The sequence below is a fragment of the Nicotiana tabacum genome, chromosome 16, assembly GCF_000715075.1.
Source record: "Nicotiana tabacum cultivar K326 chromosome 16, ASM71507v2, whole genome shotgun sequence".
NCBI classification, from domain to species: domain Eukaryota; kingdom Viridiplantae; phylum Streptophyta; class Magnoliopsida; order Solanales; family Solanaceae; genus Nicotiana; species Nicotiana tabacum.
In genome coordinates, this window is record NC_134095.1 from 67908451 (window position 1) to 67916882 (window position 8432).

General features: G+C 34.9%; 1 long non-coding RNA gene across 1 annotated transcript; it reads right to left on the reverse strand.

Moving 5' to 3' along the window:
• Positions 1 to 4907: 4907 nt before the first annotated feature.
• On the reverse strand, positions 4908 to 6076 carry LOC107795604 (uncharacterized). The gene is made up of 3 exons (XR_001650161.2): positions 5843 to 6076; positions 5389 to 5461; positions 4908 to 5203 (listed from the first exon to the last, which is right to left on the reverse strand). It is a non-coding gene; the product is annotated as an uncharacterized LOC107795604 (long non-coding RNA).
• Positions 6077 to 8432: the final 2356 nt, after the last annotated feature.

Genomic DNA, 8432 nt, shown 5'->3' on the forward strand with positions numbered 1-8432 from the left:
CGGAATATACCGATGAAGTCATTACAAGAATGGACACGAGATTCGGGATGGGTGAAAGAGTGGTTATGGTGAACGGTCAAGTCTGAGATAGTTGAAGGAACTGGAGCGAGGTTGCTCCTGCTAGGATAGCGGTTGCTTACTGGGTCACCTGCAGATAAAGAGATGCTACAAACATGTATTTGTGTGAAAATTTAAACATGATGCAGATTCCCTTTGGATCATGAAAGTTGTCTTCGGGCGGTTAAGGATGACGTCCTCAGACTATGATGTCCAGGGCCATGAATTATTCAGTGAGGGTGCAGGCCATGAAATGATGTTCTCGGGCCATGAAGATGGTGCCTCCAAACCATGACGCCTTTGAATAATGATATGCAGATTTGAGAGATCCTCAGGCCATGGCATGGTGTCTTCCGGCTGTGAGGATGACGCCTTTAGACTATGACGCCTTTGGACAGATTGACGATATTTCAGCCCATAAAATGCAATAATATGATGTTTAACAAGACAAGGCTTAGACTTGTGAGGTTGAGGGCAGAGCTTATCCCGAAAGAGGAGCAAATAGATAGTGCCAGATAGACAGCGGTTAGTCTCAGTGAAATAATGTAAATTGAAGGCAGAGTTTAGCCTCATGCAGGTATGGAAACAGAGCTTAGTCTCATGCAAATGAAGGCAGAAATTAGCCTTATGCAAACGTGGAGGCAAAGCTTAGCCTCATACAAGATGCGGGACAGGGCTTAGTCCCATGCAAATAGAAGGCAGTGATTAGCCTTATGCGAATATGGAGGCAGAGTTTAGCCTCATGCAGGTATAGAGACAGAGCTTAGTCTCATGCAAATGAAGGAAGAGATTAGCCTTATGCAAACGTGGAGGCAGAGCTTAGCCTCATGCAAGATACAGGACATGGCTTAGTCCCATGCAAATGGAAGGCAGTGATTAGCCTTATGCGAATATGGAGGCATGGCATAGCCTCATGCAAGATGCGAGACAGGACTTAGTCCCATCCAGATGGAAGGCAGAGCTTAGTCTTATGTAAATATTGAGGCAGGGCTTAGCCTCATGCAAGATGCAGGACAGGGCTTAGTACCATGCAGATGTGTCACGCCCCAAACCTGGGGAGGCTGGCTGGCACCCGGTGCTGCACTGGCCCGAGCGAACCATTCTGTAACTCATGAATATTCGACAAAACTAGAACATATATAGGTCGAGTTAGCTAAACACATTCCTTTCGTAACTATCATGGGCCCACATGGCCACAACTCTTAATGTACAATTGTAAGTGGAAAATATTGTATCACTGAACTACTATTCTTAAAACATGAATACATATGGGCCGTCAAGGCCTATGACATACTGTACAAAATGAATTTCTATCTACAAAGCCTCTAAGATTACTTGATATCAAATGGGACAGGGTACCGACCTACCCATAAGTCTGTCACACCTTCTTTTTACACTCGAGGGGGTATAAGGGAGTTTTTTCAATTTAAGCGACATTATTCGAAATGGGATTATTTATTTTATCAAAGTCGCCACTTGGAATAAATTGTGGTGTCCCAAGTCACCGCTTTATTTTAAATCCTAAATCGAGGAAGTTTTTTATTTTTTAAAGTCTGCGAACCAGAAATTCTAGATAAGAAATTCTGTTAACCCGGGAGAAGGTGTTAGGCATTCCGGGGTTTCGTGGTTCTAGCACGGTCGCTTAGCAATTTATACTTGGCTTAAGTTGTTTAACTACTCATTTTTAAGACCTATGTGCAATTATCTTTTTATCGCTTTTAAATAACTTGAATTATTCGTAATTAAAGAATTGAGTTACGCGTACGTATACTCTTTTCTTTTGGCGCATCAAAATCATGTCATGCGAACGTGTCAACGATTAATAACGCTTTTGTTGATTTATTAAGAAAGTTTGGTTGAAGGTGTGCGAACGCATCCCTCGAGTCTTTTTAGAGTTAAATTTGCAATTATATTACGCGAACGTATATATAATCGCAATAATAATCTAAATCGGGCCTAAAGCAAACTACGATAGTTCAAATTAATAACAAAGTTTGCGAAGGCCATGAGAAATTCAATTGATGGCACGCCCCAATTTTAAAAGAGTTATTATTAATTAAATGAGGGCCATGAGTTAAATAATTTTTTTTTATATATGGCACACCCCAAATTATTTGATCTAAATTTGTGATGGTCATGTGTTATAGATTTAAAGCATGGCACACCCAGATTTGTATTGTTAATAAGAGGGTCATGGATAATTTTAACAAAAGATGGCACACCTCCAACCATTAAGAAAAAAAGATTATACTTAATTAAACTTAAAGGGAATTCCATCTGAACTTTGGACTCAAATCACTGAATAATGTATAAACATTGTAAACAAACTATGAAATATTTGAGACGGAAAACTGGGCCAAAGGCAGGCCCAGTATACTATTTAGCATGGGGTTTTGACACAACTACCCACAAAAATAAAATTATTTATCTTTGTCTACCCATAAACTAATTACATTTCCTATCCATAGTAGTTTTTGTGGGGAATTTTTTCTTTATTCTCCAATTCTTTTTTATTTCTATGCTTCTTTTCTTCTTCTTCTTTTTTTCTCCTTTTCTTTTTTCTCGTTTTCTTCTTCTTCTTTTTTCTTTTTTCCTTTTCTAATTTCGTTTAACTTCTTTTTTTTATATTCTTTTTCTCTTCATAATCTAATTTCATTTACTGTTTTCACTATTTTATTATTCTTTTTTATATTATTACTAAAGAAAAATCAAATTATGTACCAATTAAATGTAGCTAATACAACCAAAAAATATTAATTAACATATGATACCAGTATAGTATATAGCTATACCAACAGGGTATACAATTGTATGCAAAGAGTTTAAAATTTTTTAATTCAATTATTAAACAGAAATAGTATTAGTTGTCAATAAAAATTTCAAAATATTCTAAAAGGATCTAATTGTAAGAGTATACCGTACATTATATAGCATACTATAATATTTTATTTTATTTATTTTGCATTTTCAATTTGCACCTCACGCTGGGTAAAAGCTTAAAGCAAACTAAAAGGGAAAAGTCAAGTGAATTTAGGGGTAATAAGTATATTATTATAGTATATTGTATATTATTACAGCATACTGTTACAATATATTGCATATTATTACAATATACTATAACAATATATTGTATACTATAATAGTATACTGTTGCTGTATAACTATATACTCCTATAGTATATTGTATACTGTAGTGGTATACTGTTAGGTAACTGTGTTCTTCTCTGATTATTACAATATATCGTTGCAGTATATTGTAAACTGATATTACTTTTACCTTGATACTTCATTGAAATCTGACTTGTCTGCCCTGCAAATTTTTATAATTATTTTGGTCTAATTTTACTTTGAGAATATAATATAGCTCAATCTCAGATATATGGCATTACATGAGTGTAACAAATGAAACAACCTTGGGATATGTTAAGTTACAAGTTGATGAGTGAAGGACCTAACCTACATATAAATTAAATAAAAGGTTAGCAAACGGAAAGGGATATGGATCAAGAAAAGTTACGTGGCAGTTGGTGGTTATATAAGGATTTAACTACGAATCCTTTGAATTTAATAACAAACAAGAGGACAAGAGAATTAAATAACCCATTAAATATCTGTAAATGGGTCTCGTGCCATAGACAGTTTATGTAATTATTTTAGGAATGGATAGAAAGGGGTAATATAAATGGCCGACGTAGGCATCTTGTGTAGTTTCCTCATTTAGCATTCCCTCCTCTTTTAGGCAAAGGAAATGGGCTGTCGTCCCCATTAGGTCCATCAATGAGCCCAGACGCAAACTAACAGTGAGATTGTTGCTGAAGGTTCAAAACTAATACATAAGTTACCACTCGAACTATGGATCAAATCCCCCTTACACACTTTTTGCGGAGGAAAATTACCTTGCACACTCAACCTTTCTAGAATGTAGCATTTACACATTTTTTTATGAGGTGACCTGCGCGTGTAAGTGAACGCGTTAAAGTTAAATAAGTAGTCCAAATTTTATTTTTTCTTATTTTTCTTTTAAATAAAAAGAAGAAAAAAGTATCTAAACCCTTCCCTCCCCTTTCGTCCCCCCTCCCTCCTTATCTTATCCAGATACCCCTTTGTTACACAAGTGACCCATTTAATTTTTTTTCTTTTTCTTTCTTGCTTTCACACACCTTCCACCATAGAAGAACGAATTTTCAAGCTTGATTTCTTCTTCTTCATTTTTTTTATTAAATCTGGGGTTGATTTGGTGTTTGTGGAAGGTGTCAAAGACATTATATTGGTCTATGGAGGAGGCAACATAGGCCGGTATTATCTTCTTAAGCACCGACGGCTTAAAGTTAAGTATTTTCGGCTTCAATTCCAACCAATTCGATTATTCCGATGAAAAGAAAGAGGACAAGTGATAAAATTCTTGAACTAGTTCTCTTTCTTAATCAAAGTGCCACCCTAATTTCTTCAGTGTTTATTGTTGCTGGGAGGAAGATGCATTTGAAATTACCGTGAAAAATGACCGACAGATGTTAGGAAGAAGACAGAGAGGGTTAGGGAAGATGATTGTTTTTTCATTTTGTTTTAATGCAAATTGAGGTATATTTTTTAAGTATAATTTTTTCCCCAAAGACATAACACGTGTCACACATTGATTGGAGTGTGTAATGCAATCTCTAAGAAGAAGTGGTTAATCCCAAAAGTAGTGTGTTATAGGCACACTTTGGAAAGGTTGAGTGTGTATGGTAATTTTCCTCCGCAAAAATGTGTAAGAGGGATTTGGTCCATAGTTCGAGTGGTAACTTATGTATTTTGCCATCCAAATTCTATAACATTGCATGGTAAGAATTAAACAATGGAAAATTATCAAATTTTGCTTCAAAGGAAACAGTTCCGAAAACTTCAAATTACCTGACTTCCATAATACATAAATTACATCCCAATTTGAACTAAATTATACAATACTGTACTTAATGAAGCATGAATCAAAGAGGAATTATAAATTTACAAGGCCCTAATAAATTAAAACTAACTGATGATGTGAATAACACTGCCATCTATTCAATTTCCAAATCAAGATGCCAACCTTTGGATTTGAACTTGTACCAAATGGACTTCAATTGGTTCCAATAGTTATTTATTAACCTGGACACCATACCTTTAGCATCTAATCAATGACAACAAAAAGCTAGTCTAAGATTTGCGAAGAAAAGAGCTAAATATGACATAGAGATCTCTTATAATTAAAGAGAGTGATTCAGTGACAAAAATTAGATTCTGAAATAAAAAAAAAACATAGCTGAACCATCAGCATCTAGACCCTTTTTCTTTTAACAACCTTTAAAATCTAACCTTGATTTATGGCTTGCAACAGTCAGATCCGCAAGACTTTAACCAAGTTATTAGCCAACAAGCACTTTCTATCCTTCAAAACCAAAAAAAAATTGCCATGCTCAAAACAGCTTGCTCATGACCAAGATTCTACTATGGCTTGAAACCAAAGAAAATACCAACAACAAACCAAACAAACATATTTCTGAAAGAAACAAGAAGAAGATCACTACATGATGGCATGTTTTAAAACAACATACATAACACTAATAAACTGTTCCCATTTGTTTTATTACTTTAACCATTACTCAAACACAAAACAAAGCAGGTTTGGAGCTTTGAATCAGCCAAAAATCCAAAGAAAATCACCACAAAAAAAAACAGAATCTGACTTCATTCATACTTAAAGTTCAAGGAAATCAGCTTCTATTCAAAATACAACTTAAAATCAAGCATACAAAGTTCAGAAAAATACCTATAAAAGAAAATGGGACAAACAACTCAAAGAAAGAAGAAGTCTGCAGCAGCTCAGCTCAAATCGAACAGCAGTGAATTCAAGAAACAAAGTTTTGTTTCAGCTTTAGGAAACCCCAGCAAATGACTCCAAAAACGGCCAGAAGTAGAAAAATTTTCTTCAGAATTTTTTGGAAAAAAGAACTGATTTAAGCCGTTTGTATTTTTTCACTCCTTTTTTCTGTGCCCTAATGATTGGAAAGAGGGTCTTTTATAGGGAAAATTAGGGCAGCAAATTAGATTTTCTTAATTCTATACCACCTCTCTTCAATTCTTATTTTGTTCACTTGGACCCCTTAAAATTTAAACCATTCAAACAATTATCTCACCCCTCTCTTTCCTTGAACCTTCCTAGGTAGTTATCTAAAATTCCCTAAATTAAAATCCCTATATTAGCCTCCCCATTTCTTTTAAAAATGGACTTGGGCCACCGGGAAAGCCAAAAAAATTTGGACCTTCATTCGGCCAAAACCTTCATTTAATGGGCTCGTACTGACAAACCCAAATCCAGGCCAAACAAACAAACCAACCAAAACTAAAAAAATGGCAATCAAATATGGGGCTAAGACAGTATGTGTATTTATTATTTTTGAATAGAACACATAAAAAAGAAATAATGCAAATTAAAACTAGATTAATTAACAAAGAGCCCAAAACTCCAATTTAACCTACTGAATTATAGAAAAGGGGAGAAGAGATTCGAGATTGTGACCACTAATTGAACTCATAGAAAAAGGGAAGGGGGGGGGGGGTGTACCAATTAAACCTTAGAATCTTCGAGAATAACGGCGACTCAAATTCGAGCTCCGGCGAACCAAAATCTCGACCAAACAGTGAGAATTGCAACACGAATATTAGACGAACTTTCGTTCATGGCTAATGATTCATGCAGCAATCCTCAACGTGTGCCAAAAGAAGCGAGGCAGAGGCTCGAAGAAACTGAAACGTTCAAGAGCCAATTCCCGAAATTTGACCCAAATCAACGAGATAGGGCTTCTTGATATTCAAACAAACGAAGTTATCTTGTTGAAGAAAATGCGGAATTCACGAGGTTTTGCTATGGATTGAAGGTTTAATCAGAAAAGCTTGGGAAAAAGAGAAAAGTTTGGATTTTTAATTTTTGGATCTGCAATTCGGAATAATTGGGTGATCTTTTGGGGGAGATGACGGCGGTTGTAGGGTTAAGATTTAGAAGGATTTGGAGGTGCTCCGCCGCCGTGGGGTGATTTCCGGGCGGCGGAGCTATGGTGGAGACAGGCGGTGATTTGAGAGAGAAGGGGACCTAGGTTTTGGTTTTAAGGATTTAATTAGGGTAATGAAAATAAAGGGGGAAAGTTTGGTCGTTTAAAGAGGCCCAGGCAGCTAAACGACGTAGTTTTTCCATGCAACTATGTCGTTTCGATTAAAAAAAATGGGGCTGACCAGGTTTTGAATGGGTTGGTCTTGGGTCAAGAGGGCTTGGGCGGATCTGGGCTTGATAAAATGTGTAGAAATTGGGCCCAATTTCACAAATATAAACCCCTTTTCAACTCTTTCTTTTATTACAAATCTCCTTTTCTTTTTTTTTTCCTTTTTTTAATTAAAAAAATTCTAATAATTAAAAATTTTAAATTATCTAAAAATATGAAATTAAACTAATTAACTAAATATAAAAATTGTAAAAATCAATTAATTCTAAATTAAAAGAGGAAAATTAGTAAACTAAAAATTAAAAGACAAAAAAAATGTAAAATGGGCTATTTTGTGATTTTCAAAATTTTTATACAGTAAATGATTACTGATTAATTCTAAAAACGTAAAAACAAATCCTAAATGCAATGCATGATATTTTTATACTTTTTTCATGATTTAACTAAAAATTAAACATGCACAGAAATGCAAATAATTAATAAAAAATCTACAAAAATTCCTAAAAATGGAAAATAATTAAGAAAAAATCTATTTTCTTAGATTTTATAGGAGTATTTCATATAGGGAAAAATCACATACTCACAAAGTCTGGAGCAAAACTCTGACATGATGACTCATAAACTCGGTTACACTCCGAATGCGATGAAGTCTTACCAATCCTTCGATGAATGCCAACCTTGTCTACTATGAAGGTACTTCAAACTGATTACCTATACCCGCAGGCATGAATGCAACATTCCTAACAAAAAGACGTCAGTATAAGTAATATACAAAGTATGTAAGGCAGAACTAAAACATAACAATAAGTCAACATTAATTAAAGACATATAAGAATCAACCTGAATCTCTGAAGTGCCACAGTATATGCACACTTATTATACTCATATATATACAATGCTTCTTTCTGAGACTATTTCCATTATACATATCGTATGATGCATAGCTGCCCAAATGATTAGTGGTAACTACCCAAATACCATATTAAATGTATATAACGGTATCAATATTGTTAAACTTACAAGGTCGTATAATAACATAGTCACAAATCCTCTATAATCTCATGAACGGTCTTAATCCCTTCAAGTTCTTATGGATTACTACGACCTGACCAGTCGTCTCATGAGTTACCGCTCTATTTCCCC